Genomic DNA, 14,989 nt, shown 5'->3' with positions numbered 1-14,989 from the left:
GTGCCCACAGGTGCTGGGAACTGGGGCCATGCAGAGCCCACGTTCACAGACACCAGCAGGCAAAGGCACCAAATAGAGCCCATCACATCATCCCCAAAAGCTCTACTGCCCCACTGCAGCCCCTCTTTACAAACCACCAGGCATTCACTGCCTGCAGCCCCATCCTCAGTGGTATGTGGCAGCTGAAGGCAGCTGCTGCAGGGCTTTGCCCCTCCTGATGCTCAGTGCAGCTGCAGGCCTCCAGCACGGCCGTGGCTCCACTAATTCTATCAGCATAAACATGGTTTATAGGGCTGCCACTGCTGCCTGTCAGCTTTTCTAAATCACCCCGTGCAATGGTCTCCATCCCTCATCAGAGCACCAGCCCCTCTCCTGAGGTCAGAGATGCTCAGAGATCCCCCTCAGCAGCAAACAGCACTGAAGGAAAGTTTGCATCTGGCACGGATGTGACAGGCTGGAGGCATCCAGCAAGGAAACCTTCACATCAGCCAGAGAGCAGGTCAGCCTCTCCACACCCCTGGAGCACACCCTGCAGGGAGGCATCAAGGGGAAAATAAAATCAAACAAACAAAGCCCTCAGAGGAAAGAAAATACAAGCTACACAAGCTACACAAAGTAAAAAAGCAGAATGGCCACAGACCGAGTTCCCCACCAACCCAACTGCTGCCAGTACACCCCACCCCTGAGCATTTTGGTGGTGGTGCTTTTGATTTTACTTTTTTGTTGTTGATACTCTGCCCAGCTCCCCCAGGACATGCCCAGTACCTACTCTCAGCCTTAGGGCAAACACCATTTTTTGAGCTTGAGCCCACATCAAGCTGGATATGAAGCACCAGTGGTCCCTGACCCCCACACCAGGCCCAAAAAGCCCGCACATCAGTGGTTTCATCTGCAGTGGTTTTCATCTGCCCCAGCTCTTAGGCATCTCCCTGTCCCATTGCCACACATCCCAGTGCAGGGAAGGAGGCCAGAGCTTGCCAGCAAGCAGCAGCATTTCTGAGCAGAGCTCTTGCAGCATTCCCGTCCTTTCCCTCACGATGGGCACCAGAAGCAGCCACGGCGTCCCCACCTCAGAGGAAAGGAGCCATGAGGCAGATGGAGTCTCTGGGCAATGAAGCACTGCAGCCAGGCTGCCAGGAGCCAGCCAGGGTGCTCCTGAAGAGCATCCAGCAAGCCTCAATAACGTGAAGCCTGGTGTGGCAGCAAAGCCCTTGGCTGTGACTCCCACTGGGAAAGCCGATGGCCAGGAGAGCCCCTGGGATGTCCCAGAGCTGGACTGGCCCCATCAATGGCTGCTCTGGGGTGACTCTTGATCTCTAAGGAGGCCACCCCCCCAAAAAAAAAACGTGTGAGTGGTCCCAGGAGACAGTGAGGATGATGAGGGCTCTGGGGAGCTGAGCACTGGGGAAATGTGACTCGAATGAATCCACGTGGGGAAGCGTGGGATGCCAGCTCTCTGCTTGAGGGTCTGAGCCTCCAGAGACACGTGTGTGGGGGTTAAAACCCACTGCTCAGCTGGCAGAGGCGCTGGGGTCCCCTGGGCTCCTGTGTCCTCCCTGCTGGAGTTGCACACTGATGGAGCTCAGCATTCTCCTGGGGTCCTCTGTGCTGCTCCCACCACAGCCTGCATTGCCCAGAGCCTGCCACCTTCACTCCCAAAATCTGTCCCAGGTGTGGCAAACTAAACAGCTAAGCCAGCAAAGGGACTTTGTTGCTGCAGCAGAGTCTCTAAGATGGCCCTGTCCACCCCTCGTGTCTTACCTGGGCTGAGCCCCCACTCAGGCACATGTGCCTCTCACAGATATTTAAAAATAGAAATAATAACAACCTCCTCTCTTTCCTGCCTGGCTGGAGAAATAGCTTAATTAGTTAATAAGGGGTTTAATTTGTTGTGTAGCTGTGTGAAGAACTTGCAAAGGGCAAGCTAAGTCAGTAAGTCCAAGCAACAAGCCTTAGAGGTAGGCTGGGGAGGGGAAAGTGCACCAGCTGTGCCCAGCCATGTCCTGCAGAGAGACCCAGCTCTGCCTCCAGCCTCACAAGAATTTCCAGGCCAGGCTTGAGGATCTTCTCTTGGTGGTGAAATAGCTGTGTGCAGGGGGAAAAGTTGTGCAAATCCATGGTTTTTTGTTTTGCTGAACAATTTCTGCCCATGTTAGCAGTGCAGCTGGATCTTAAGCAAGAGGTTGCTGCCCCCAGGTCTGGGGGGCTTCCCTTCTCTGCAGTGAGGTGTGGAGTTACCAGCATTCCTCTGGGATTTCCCCTTTCCCCTTTCCTGGGGAAAGGCAGGAAGGTGACCAGAAGATGGTTCTTTATTCCCACACACTCAAATCCAACAGCAATGAAGATTCTGGCTCTTTCACATGGATTCCAAAGTCTCTCTTTCCAAATGCACTGGGCTTGGGACACTGCCCTCCTCTCCTGTGCCCCTGTCCAGCTGCAGACACAGGACCTGGCCACCCAATACCCAGATCCTTTGGCCAGCAATGGTCTCAGTAAACTCCTGCCTGATCCAAAACAACTTGGCAATTGTTTATCCACAGCAACATTAACAAAGGCATAAAATGGATCTTTCTATGGAGTCACTGCCATGCTGCAGAAGAGGCTTCAGTGCTCCTCATCCCCAAACCTGGGGCAGGGGACGAGGACCCTGTGGTGGCAGCCAGGATCCTGCAGCAGTTACAGCTCTCAGGAAAGTCCTTACAGGCCTGGTTTCTGCTGGATCTTGTAGAGGGGGAGCTCTTACACTCTCTCGACCCCACTGAGCACCAGCTGATATCCTACCAAGGGCAAGGGCCAGTGCTGAGCTGCTGATGGAGTCAGAGGCAGGGAAGGTTCCTGGGGTCCACCAAGAGCCACATTGGGAGATACTGGAGGAGCCAAAGGATTTTCCCCAAGTATCCAATGCAAAGCCACAGCAAATTTGCCTTTCTTCCCCCATGGCAGCTCTCTGCATCCAATTTGGGTGTCATTATAGGTAATTCCCTGCTTGATGTCTCATCAGAGGTGGGGGAGGGAGGCACCATTTCAAGAAAAGACAAAAGGGCTCTTTCTTCATCAGCATTAACCTCAGGCAGCTCTCGAGAAAAATTCTGGGCAATTAGTGGAGCATAAGAAGATTTATAATTGAAATCTAGTTTGTAGCACTACAGGCAGCTCCCTCGAAAGACATTTCTCAGAGACCAAAAATAAGGGGGAAGAAAATAATAAAGAGAGACAGAGGGGGAGAGGGAACTAGTTAAAGAATTTTAAAATCTCACTGAAAACTCCATTTAGTTTAACATTGCATGATAGCTTTCATAATTCAGAACAAAGTGCAAAGCTCTTTAATGAGGCCATTAATGACCCTTTAATTTACTCCACCAGGGCTGAATTCATAAAACATTTATGTTCCATTTACACAGGATTTTCCTGAGACTGTTCGGGGCAAGTCACCATCACAGAGCAGGTGGGATGAAACAGAGGATTCTTCTTTTCTGTCCCCACTCTTCTTAACCCCAGCACTGAAGCTCCACATGTGCCTTTTAATTCTGCCAGAGAAGCTGCAGGGACCCAGGAGGGAGGAGAGCCATTTTTGACTCTTCTGCATGGTAAACAGATGCAGAGTGCTCTCTTGGATTCTGCTCTAGGAACAGTGAAATCCTTTTTAAGATTGAGCTGTGGCATCGACAGCCAGCCTTAGAAAACGTTTTTAGAAATCATTACAGCCCAGCTCCAATTCATTACTGACTTGTGATATCAGATTTGCTCTTGGGACAGCACTGTTGAGAGCATCTAGGGAGATATGACCCCCCAGAATTCCAGGCTGCTTTCCATGCTTTGGGTAGTGATGGGGGAAGGCTCAAAGGATGCAGGTACAGAGATGAGTGCTGAGGATGCTGCTGCTGACTGCTCTGCTTGCTGGTGAGGGTGGGCTGGACTGGGAGCTGCTCCCAGACTGCTGGTGGGGCTGGTCACTGAGATTGTCTCTTGCCATCTCAGCATCTCCTGTCCCTGCAGCTGTGGGAAGCTCAGAGAGCTGTCAAGGACACAGAGGGCAGTACCCTGAGGTGAGGAGGGGCTGGTTCATTGCCCCCATTCAGCACTTCCTAAAAGCCACATGAGATGCAGGGCGTGCTCCAGCCTGGTTGTCCCATGATCCAAACCAAGATATTTGTCTCTCCATGATTTTTTCTTCTGTTACAGACTGCAAGCAGGGAGAAACACCTAGGAATGCTTAATTGCTTGTATTGCCTGAAACACCTCTTTTATTTAAAAAAAAAAAAAAGACGAGACAACTCTTCCTAGCTTATTCTAAAGACCTCACTCTCATTTCTTCAGTAAATGTCAGTTTCGGAACATCTTCATATAAAAAGAGCCATTAATCATTGCAACGAAGTTCACAGCATCTTAATTTCTCTTTGACCAGCCTTCTCAGCTGCTTGCACAGCTTCAGGACTGTTAAACACTTCTCATCTGCTTCCCTTTGTGGTTTTGACTTAAGGAAGGTTTGTTGCACCAGCAAACAAAATATTCATGGCAAAAACAGGAGGACAGAGGTGCCAACCCACAAGAATGAGCCCCTCAAAAGCCTCTGCAGAGTGAGGTGAGGAAGATGCTCCAAGGCTCTCTGCACAGTAAGAAAGTTGAAACCATTGGAGAACATGTCCAGAGTCAACGTTTCCAGCACCAATAAATAACAGCAGCAGTTCACACCTCACAGTCTGTGGAGCTGGGTCTCCCTGCAGCTTGTGCCTGGTGAGGTGTGGGGACACAAGCTCAGAGGGAAATGCATTTTCCATCTCCCTTGCTCCCTGCCCCTCAGGTTCAGGTTCAGGTGTCATTCTCATTTCCATTCTTCACTCTTTATTTTGCTGACGCAGATTAGAAACCTGATGGCCCATCGAGGTACTGCCACTGCTTGTGTTGGTGCAGTTCATGAGTCACCCTCCTCATTTCACAGCTAACAGGGCTGCTGACGCTGGTGCCCTCAGAAAGGACACATCAGCAGGAGCATGAGGACCTCTGAAACCATATCAAAAGCAGGCTGTGTGCACACTGGTTTGTTATTGTAGGGTCTCTGGTGTGCACTGGGTTCTACGCACTGGGTTTGTGGTTGTAGGGTCATTTTTTACTTCAGGGGAAAGAAGCAGAGAGGAAGATTGCTTGACCTACTTGGATCATTCATGCAGAACTGCTTTGCAGCATAGGGTCAAGTTTGTCAGAACACTTACATCACAAGAAGAAATCATGGCCAAAAGAAACTTTAAACAAGTTCAAGGAAAAAAATAACAAAACCCCCACAGACATACACTCTGATGGAGAGAAAAAAAAATGGACACTGTTTTTCAAGTATTTCAAAACATTTTGAAATCTCACACTCAAAAGTGATCTGAGCTATTAAAGGCACCAGGACCCTGACAGGACAAATAGGAAACTGGTCCCACTTCCAGCCTAAAGTGTCAGCAAAGTGGTGTTACAGGAGACCAGTGAATGAGAGGGGAGGGAACCTGCAGCAAGAAGAGGAAGCAAAATGGAAGTGGCTGCCCAAGGGACCAGCAGCAGGTTACTCACTCTGAAGGGATGCTCTCCATCCCAGCACAGAGGTGGGACACCTCTAGGTGGATGCATTTTGTGGACAACAGAGATAGGAAAAGGCAAATTTTCTTGCTGATACCACCCTCAAAGGGAGAGGCAGGAGTGCTAAGGGGAGCCCTTGGATGGAGCTGGCTGTCCCCAGCAGTGGGATCATTCCTGGGATGCTGTGACAGCTGACTGACAGCAGGGAAAGGACCACATCAGAGCAGAACAGGAACATCCTGCTGTCCCACAGAGCTTCCTGCAGACCTGGATGCTCCAGGGGTTCTTTACTCCCTTTGGCCCAATAAACAAACAGCTCTGGGCAGCTCCAGGAACAAGCTGCCTTAGTTCAATTGCAATTTGATTTCCAGAAACATCAATGCAGGGATCCAATCCAAACTGGACCCTGGGTTGTTTACTAAGCACAAGCTGCCATTTAGTTGGAAACACATGGGGTCTTATTATGTTTCCCTGGAAAAAAAACAATGGTTTAAACTAAAGGGGAAAATATTCAGTAAAAATCAAAACTTGTACTCATACACATAGAGGCTGTGAAATCTCATAACCACTCAGTTCCTCACTCCTCCATCCAGGTTTCCTACTCAGCACAACTCTATTTACAAAGACCACCTCTAGGGAAGCTTACAGCCAAGAGACTGGGTTTGCTAAGGTTACTCACACATTGACAGTCACATGGGGTCAAGACTTGCAGGCTATGAAATACAGGCAAGCTCTTGAAGCTTTCCATATTTAAATAAAATTCTTTTCACCTTCAGGTAGCCCATACACCTCCGGGGCTCCCAGAGGTAAGACCTGGCAGCTCCTGTCCTTGAGGACATGCAGTACTTGAAGGCAGCAGATACACCACCTTTATGAGGCTCTTTTTGTATTTCAGCTAAAACCAGAAATGCAGTTTTGGCCATGCTGAAAGACCCCTGCACATACATCCATGAGTAACCCAGCCTCTTCTGAGCAATCCAAGATCTCTCTCCACCCTTACAGCAAAGTGCAGACACTTGAGGATCCTCATGTGTCCACTTTGCTGCTGCTACTTTAAAACCCAAAGGACAGGGCAGCTGAAACACTGAAAGCCTCAATGTGGTCACTTTGACAGGCCTAGGAGGTGGGCCAGTGCTCACAGGGTGTCTGTCCCACTGGTGGTGGGGTTGCTGTCTGAAAATCAACGTGGTTTTGAGGCAAACCACGAGGTACAGACAGGAGAGGATCAGAAGGCTTGTAGGAATGCCCTGTTTTCCTCTGTACAGCTGCTGGGTCTTCTAATCAAGACTATCTGATACACTGATGTCATGCTGGTAATGGTATAACTCTATATCAGCCTAATGGCACAATGGGTTTACAAAAGGAGCAGTATATGCAGAAATACGCATTCATGCTTGCAAATCCTTCGTAAGCCTGTAATCCTGATTTTCTTTTCCAAATAATAAGTGCAGATCTATTAAGACCCTATCACTAGCTGCATGCTAAATTCCCCTCTTCCTGCCCGGAACCTGCAGTGTCCCCTGCACTTGGAGGGGCAGGGGGTGACATGCCATCCCCATCAGCTCACAGCCCCTGGGGTTCTTCCTTCACCTGTACCAGGGGGAGCACACAGAAGCAGCCATAGCTTCACTGCCATTCACCTCATTTCTGGGGGGTCTGAGGATGCCTTCTTGAGGGCACTTCTGCACCAAAATGAGATATATTTATTCACAGGCATGCAAATAAGCAAGGAGATAATCAGCAGTGCTTGACAGCTTCCTCCATCCAGCCCTAGCATCTCCTTCTTGCCATTTGTGCCCCAGCACTGACAAATCCTCACCTCCACCAGCATCTCCAGTCACAGACAGCTGCTACCTGGGAGTCTTGGTATCAAACAACATTTCACAACCATCCTCCAGCCCCTTCATACAAACAACCTGGAAATAACCCTTCCAGGAGTGACAAAGTAACAGTCACTAATTATGCAATTAATTTATTCTTTGGCACTAATAAAAAAAATTACTTTGTTACAACGGAGGAGAAAAAAGAAGAATCTAAGGATTTATTCAATTAAAGCTACAATGTATTGAAAAACCAAGTAATCGTAATGACACAGACAATGCTGAGATTGTATAATTAGTAATTAATTACCTACAGAAATGACACTTTCTTTTCTTTAAAGCTATTAATTTTTCTTTTTCTTGTTGTTGTGTTTTTGTGGTTTTTTGGGGGTTTTTTTGTGTGTATTTGCATGCAACTGTCTTCAGGGCACACAAACCATGGGAGCAAACTGGTGCATGGCACAGAAGTACCAACCTGGTTCAGTGTGCATTTTTACCTGTGGACAGAGATGCTGTATTCTCACCTTTCCCATGCTGACCCCCACCAAGCAGCAGTCACAGAACTCCCTCCCTGGTTTCCCTCTGCCTGTAACAACTGCTCTCCACACCAAAATCCCTAGAAAAAAATGGGCAGCAGGGCAAATTGTGACTCCAGCCATGAAGAGCCACTGGGCCAGAGCTGACAGGCAGAACAGCCACAGCCTTCTGTGGAGAGAGTCAAGGCACAGACTGTTAGCCCACTGCTATATTTATATATTATGCTTTATATATTATGCTTATAAGTCCTGATGTTAACCAATGTTATATATATATTTTAAGTATTCATGTATTCACAGCCATAAAGGCCTTTTCTCTACTTGAGCTAAATTGTATAACCGTGACCTATTGTCCCAGAAGGCTTTTTATTCATGTTAAATGGGTACTGAGATTAGAGCGTTCCTTGGTAGTAGGTGCAGAAGTGTTCTGGACGAGACAGGAGAAGATGAATGGTTGTATTGAGGCTCAGCACAGAAACCAAAAACAGGAGAACCAAGCAGCTCTGCAGGCCAGATGGCTTGGCATCTGAAAAATCAGATGTGGGGTTGGAGTGGGGACAGTACTTCCCAGCACACATCTCTCACTCACTCAGATACCCCCAGTCCTGGTAGCTCCAACTTCCCAGAAGGATCCCTCACCACCCTGCAGTCCCATCTGTTCCTTGACCTGTGAGCAAGGGAGAGGGAGCCAGGTTGGGCTCTGTGGTGCTGTCCATGGTGATGCCTCACAAGTGCTCCATGCTGCACCTCTCTGGGGCTGTCCCACCCTGCCCTGCCCCTTGGGGACAGCATTCCTGCTTGTACTGCCCCTGGCAAACAGCACAAGTGTTACTGGCTCTCCCATGGAGCCTCCAGCCCCACCACTGAGCACAGATGCACCTTGGCAGCTCCCAGTTAATATTCACAGGGAAACGCAACCTCCCTGGAAAAAACTCTGCATCAGCATCCTGCACCTGCCTCCCTCCCTGCCCAGCCAGGAGATCACTGCAAATCACGTCAGTGAGGCTGGCAGTTCCCCTGCTCTGATCTTAACCTTTATCCAAGGCCAGGGAACCCCTCTGGCTTTGAGTCTCATGGTCACACAGGCACAAGCAGCGAAATGTTCCTCGTCCGTCTGTTCATTCCCAGTGCGTGCCAAGGACAGCCTCCAGTTCCTCAGGGACATGTTACCTCCACGCTGCCTTGGGAAGAAATCAGGACAAGGCAGGCCTGGGTGCTGGTGCCAGGGATGTATGGTGACAGCCAGGGATGCTGGTGTCCCCTCACTGGCTGTGATACTTCAGTCACTCCAACACAGTCAGGGTGGAAGCGGCAGCGAGCTGGCTGCTGGCTGTTACACTGGTGCCAGATGGTGGATGAGATTAAAAGAATTTGATTTTCAAATAATCCATAAACCTGGCTGAGCTAATGTCGTTTCATATGCATTATCTTGTAATCCCAGGGAAGAGAACGTCTCAGAGCAAAGAGCCTTATTCTCCCTCCCTGCAAGGACTCTAACAAGCTAAAGATAATCCCCTTTTTGTTGGAAGGTGCTTACAGAGGACCTACAACACCCAGAGTGTGGCACAGGCGCTGTGGCTCTGTGCTGGTGCCTGTGAACAGGACAGCCAGGCACCCAGCACCATGGGTGCTCTCTTGTCCTGAGCTTCATAGAGGTGGGAGCAGCAGAGGGTCCAGGGACACATTGAATATAGACCCCTGGCCAATAAAGAAGGGGTTTTGCCACTCCCACCTCCTAACAGTGCATGGGAGCAGATGCTGCTGCATCACTGGGGTAGAGGAGGGTATACATATATTCTTCTAGGTGAGTCCACTTTTATGTGCACTTTTGGAGATAAACCCCAAAGCCCAACCCAAGTAAATCAAAGGCATGCTGTGCCAATCTAGAGAGAGGATCAGGCCCTCCCTAGTGACTAAACCCCACAGGCAAAGTCTGGTGACCACCCTCCCCCTCAGAAAGTGAGGGACAGCATGCGGCTGAAACCTCAACACTGCCCTCTCCAAAGCAACTGCTGCACAAGTAGGCCTATAGGAAATTCATCCTTAGGGATTTCTTGACTTCTCCTTGTTTGCATCAAACACACACAATCATTTTTTGCCTCTATCCCTATCCCACATGGATGCACCCCTATCCCTCCCTAACCCCTGCACAGTGCCCTGGGCAGACCTCAGCACCTGCCCTCCATCCACCCTCTATCCTCAGATGCTGCCTGCCTGCTCTCTGCCTCTTTTCCCTGCTCTAGGAGCTCCTTGGACTCTCCTGCTACTTGTCAAGCCTCAGTGGAGCAAAGACAACCATCTGCCAATCACTGGGATCCTTCAACATGTGAGGTACAAACTTGAAGGCTGCAGTTAAAAAATTGTTGATCCTTATTCCATGCTCCAGGTTCCCACGCTGCAGCGTGCGAGAGCTAGAGCAGGAGGTTATTTTAAGGGGAAAGGGAAATAAAACTCCACTGAAAGGATTTCCCAGTCACTGCCTGCCATCTAGTGCCTAGCACTGAGCTGTTTCACGGGCAGCAAGCAGCATCCACCTCCATCCTCGGGGGATTTTGGATCTTAGATTAGAGCCAAAGACATTTGAGCATCAAGCTCCCAGCACTGATAATTCCCTGTCATGCTCCTCACTCTGGGCCAGAGCCAGGGAATGGGTTTGGAGTCAAACAGCCCAAATCCTGGTGGGACCTATCAGGGAAAACAGCATGGGAGTGAGGAGAGGCAATGCTGTGTGCCTGCCTGGGTTGTGACACGACGCCCAGCTACAAGAAGCTAACTAAATACAACACAGTTTGACTTGCTGCAAGCTGCTGCCTTCAAGGTCATGTCATCGTCGTCAGCAGCTCTGATCAAAGCAGTGCACACAGGCATTGTGTGAAGAGTGCCACAGACAGGCTAAAAATAGGGAGAAAAATGGAAGCATGAGGGAAAGGGGTGAAGGGTGAGGCTTGTCAGCTGTGCAGGAGACTGAAAACTCAGAGAAAATCGGAAAAGAAACAAAAGTAATCTAGAAAAACCAGCTTTGTGACTTGGAATATTCTGGTGCTTGGACACACCTCTGAAGTTTCCCACTCAGTTCAATTCATGGGCAACCACTGCAGCAGGAGCACAGTCCCTACCAACCCCTTGTAGCTGGTGATTTTAACTTTGTCTTCAAGCAATGTGGGGAGCTGATGCTCTCCCTTCCTTCCTTCAGCAGGGATGTACCTGGTATCACCTTAGAGGGTGTCTGGCAACTTCTTGTTCCTCTGAAAGGGCTCAGACAACTACCTACCCACAAGGCAGAAGAGAACAGGCAAAACAGGTACAGCTTACCATAATCCTTTTTGCAGGAAGAGAAAATATGGATATGAAATCCAGAAAGATCTGGGACAGGTAATGCCCATCTTGCTCACTGCCTCCTGCCCCTGCTAGCCCCGGAGCCTCCAGCATTGCAGTGGAAGGCACTGTCTGCTGCACCACACTCCCTAAGGAGGGACAAGACTGGATGCTGAGCTGGTGGAGCAGAGGCTGAAAAGTGGGTGCCCATGGGTCCCACCCCCTTAAATGGAGCACTCAATGCCCCTCCAAACAGGGCACTGGTGGGATCAGACACCCTGAATGCCCAATTTATCTCCTCTCTAAACCCTTCATGGCTTGGCTGCCCGCTCCCCATCAGATCCCGCTCTCCTCAAGCTCATCCAACACTTGCAGTCTGTACCAGTTGGTAGTAGCTCAGCTTGGGAAGCAATCGCTGTTCTGCAGAGGGGCGCTTTGGGTGTGACACAAATGGGCTGCACCGGCCATTCGGAAAGGGCAGGCGGGGCGGGCAGCGCCTTCCCAACACGCAGAACCTGATTTACTGATTAGGACACGGCTCCGATTTCCTCCAATGCGTCCAGAAAAGCAATGGCAACATTAACAAAAGGATTACTCAGAATTCAAAAGCAAATGAGATTTGTGACCTATTATATTAACTGGGGACTGAGGAAAGCTCTACAGAGAGAGAACGCTGCCGGCAGGTCACCAAACCAATTATTAAGAGCTCACAGATCACGAAACTAGATATATACACACATCAAGATAAATTTCTATTTGCCTGCAGAAGCAGGATGCTGGCTGAGCCACCCTCCAAAACCAGTGTTTTTTCTATGTGCCCATTAAACCTGGATTATATCTAGGTTTGGGTTTTTTGGGGGTTTTTTTTGTTGTTGTTGTTGTTTGGGGGTTTTTTTGTTTATTTTGGTTTTTTTTGTTTTGGTTTGGTTTGGTTTGGTTTGGGGTTTTTTTTGGTTTGGTTTGGTTTGGTTTTTTGTTGTTGTTGTTGTTTTGGTTTTGGGTTTTTTTTGTTTTTTTGTTTTGGTTTGGTTTTGTTTGGTTTTTTGGTTTTTTTGGGGGTTGATTTTTTTTTCCCAATAATTCACTCACCCCACAGGTTTAATGCTGAGGAATAACGTTTGGGAGGGTAAAACCTGAAAGGAGAAATGTAGTGGTATAATTACTTTGATAAATGAGAGCAGAAAGCAGGCAGGCAGCAGCAGTGCTGGCCCATGCCCATGGCATGATGTCCCCAGTCTCCCTCTGCCCAGATGCCTGAGAGGAAGAGCAGCCCCTCAGAAGATGATCTGCCTTCAACATCAGCTCTCACCTTAAGCTCCAACAGAGCTCAGCTTAAACTTCAAACTGTTAACTGAAAAATCTTTTCCTCAAGTTTTGCATCAGTTAATTATGAAATTGGATGTTCCGCAGCCAGGTAAAGAGCCAGTTGCTGGCAGCACACAGTCCTGCTCCTGGAGTGGGCTGTGATGGTGAGTCCTAAAGCTTTGCATTCCTTCCATAAAGGCTTCGTTGCTGTGCCTCGGTTTTGAAGCTTCATTTTAATATTGCTGAAAGACCCTTCATAATTCAATTGAAAAATGCTCCTGGGTCTTCAAGCATTGCCTATGAAGTCCTGACAAAGGATTTTATACCCCACAAGATCTGTTAGGGGAAAGTAGCCTTGACAGCAAAGCTGTAGCTAGAACTACCTGAAGGGGGTTCCTGCTGTCAGCATTTCACATTCACCTCAGAAATTCCTGGCCTTCCTTTTTGAGGCATTGATGTCAAGGACTGGGTAGTATCAACAAAGCTTCTGGGGAAATTTGACCCTAAGTACAAGTTTCCCAGTAGCACCCCTTCTTTTACATCCATTCTTACTTTTGCAGAGATTCACTCAAGCCTTGCCTCCTGACTGTCCCACTCTGTGTCTTTCCAGCATGCTGGTTTGTACCAACCCACAGGGGTTTCACAAAAAAAGGGAGGGAAAAGGTGTCCTCAAAAGCAAAAGGATGGGACCTAGTCCACTCCTGTCACTGGTGACATCAAGCAGATTTCTCACACAACTTTGTGCTGGGTCTCTGGGCTGCCATGAGCAGAGCAGCCCATGCTGCATCCCCTGCAGGCAGCAGAGCACAGCAGGAAAGGGCAGCACCTGCAGAAAAATTCCTTCCAAGGAGACAGATCCCTTCCAACACAAAAATGGGATCTTGAACATAAAGGCAAAGGGACTGATGCTGCTGGAAATGCTTCATCCTCCAGGACAGGGAGTGAGCCCAAAGGCTGCACCAGCTGGGACAACACAATTCCCATCCTCCCTGAGCCAGCTCACTCCTTGCCCCAGCAGTCAGGAATGCCTCAGGATGCCACCTGCACCCCAGCAGCTCTCCCTGCTCATGGTTGCATTTGGGAGAATAGCATCTCTCCTCCTACAGGTTTTCAGAGAGCAGGAAGAGGTGTAGCCTGTGGCTCCAGAGGTCTCTCCTAGCTCTGTATGTATTTATCTCCCAATTTTGAAGCCTTTCATTGCTTGGGGCCAGCCAGAAGGAGCAACAGTCAACAGTTTCCCATTATGTGAGAAAGTGTGAGGTTCTGAACAGTTCACACTGTTATCACACAACATATAAAAAAAATTCTGCTTAGAGAGCATCAGCCCCCAAAACTTACACAGACAAGGAGGGATATCAGCTAGGGAACAATTTTGTAGAAGTAAAGGAAAACTGCACCTGTGAAGCTGACAGGTGTTTTTATTAGGACTTGTTCTTTCTCCTCCACTGCAGAGGAGTGCTGGTATCAACTTGCCACAAAGAAAACCTGCAGCTCTCTCTTCTAACATGGTGGCTTAAGCAATGGCTTAGATGCCAGTGCTTTAGAATGCAAGTGCTCCTTCCCTTTGTGTCTGCTACTGAAGACTTTTAGCAACATCTGCTGGACTGCATCACACCAGGGTCAGGACATCCTGAGATGCTTCTTTCCCCCTTGGAGAGGAAAAAACTGAGGTTTTTGTGTATGACTCTAAAGAATGGACGCATCCTATGCCAAAAATGGCTTTGAGAAGCAGAAAGGCTCTGCATCCTGAGCAGTCAGGAGCAGGTAAGAGCAGCACAGATCTAACCTTGCACTGCTAAGATAAGCCTCACATTGCTGGTCTCAAGGTGAGGAGTTACAGATCCTTTCCAAGACCCCTCTCTCCAGGGCAAACTTCACAGGAGAGCTCTTCAACTGATCTCAGTGCCATGCACTGAAGAGCCACAATAAACTTAGTTTCTCTCCCAGGCACAGTTGTGTCAGATTCTGGCAGAGATCTCATGTGAGGGGGCCTTTGTCAAGGTGAGAAAAACCCTCCAGGGTTTGGGTGCAAAGAAGCTCCAGGCTCCCTCAACACCCAGACAAACTCTCTGGTGGTTCTCCATCACGTTTGCAAGGGGAGCTCTGTGTTTCATGTTCAATAAAAGTAAAATGCTCACCCTGCTCTTTGTGCTGGACTGCAGGAGGAACACCTGGCTGCAGCAGCTCTCACACAGCCACCACTCCACAGGTTTCTTCTGCTCTCTCAGGAAAGGCTCTCAGGCTTTGTGCTGCCCTTTCAGCAGTTACCAGCAAAATATATCCCACCAGCCTGCTCAGAGTTCTGCAGCTCTGAGTATGGGAACAGGTTCACACTGAGTGGAAAGACAGCCTGCAGCCACCAAGTTCCCAAAGGAAAAGAACAGCCTCAGTGACCTACTGCAGGAGTTGGGAGTAGAGGAAATGAGAAGACTCAAACCATCCTCTAGGATCCTCCTG

Source organism: Zosterops lateralis (genome assembly GCF_965231275.1).
Source record: "Zosterops lateralis genome assembly, chromosome: 13".
Classification (NCBI taxonomy): domain Eukaryota; kingdom Metazoa; phylum Chordata; class Aves; order Passeriformes; family Zosteropidae; genus Zosterops; species Zosterops lateralis.
The sequence above is the reverse complement of the archived record's forward strand: the minus strand, read 5'-3'. Positions refer to the sequence as shown.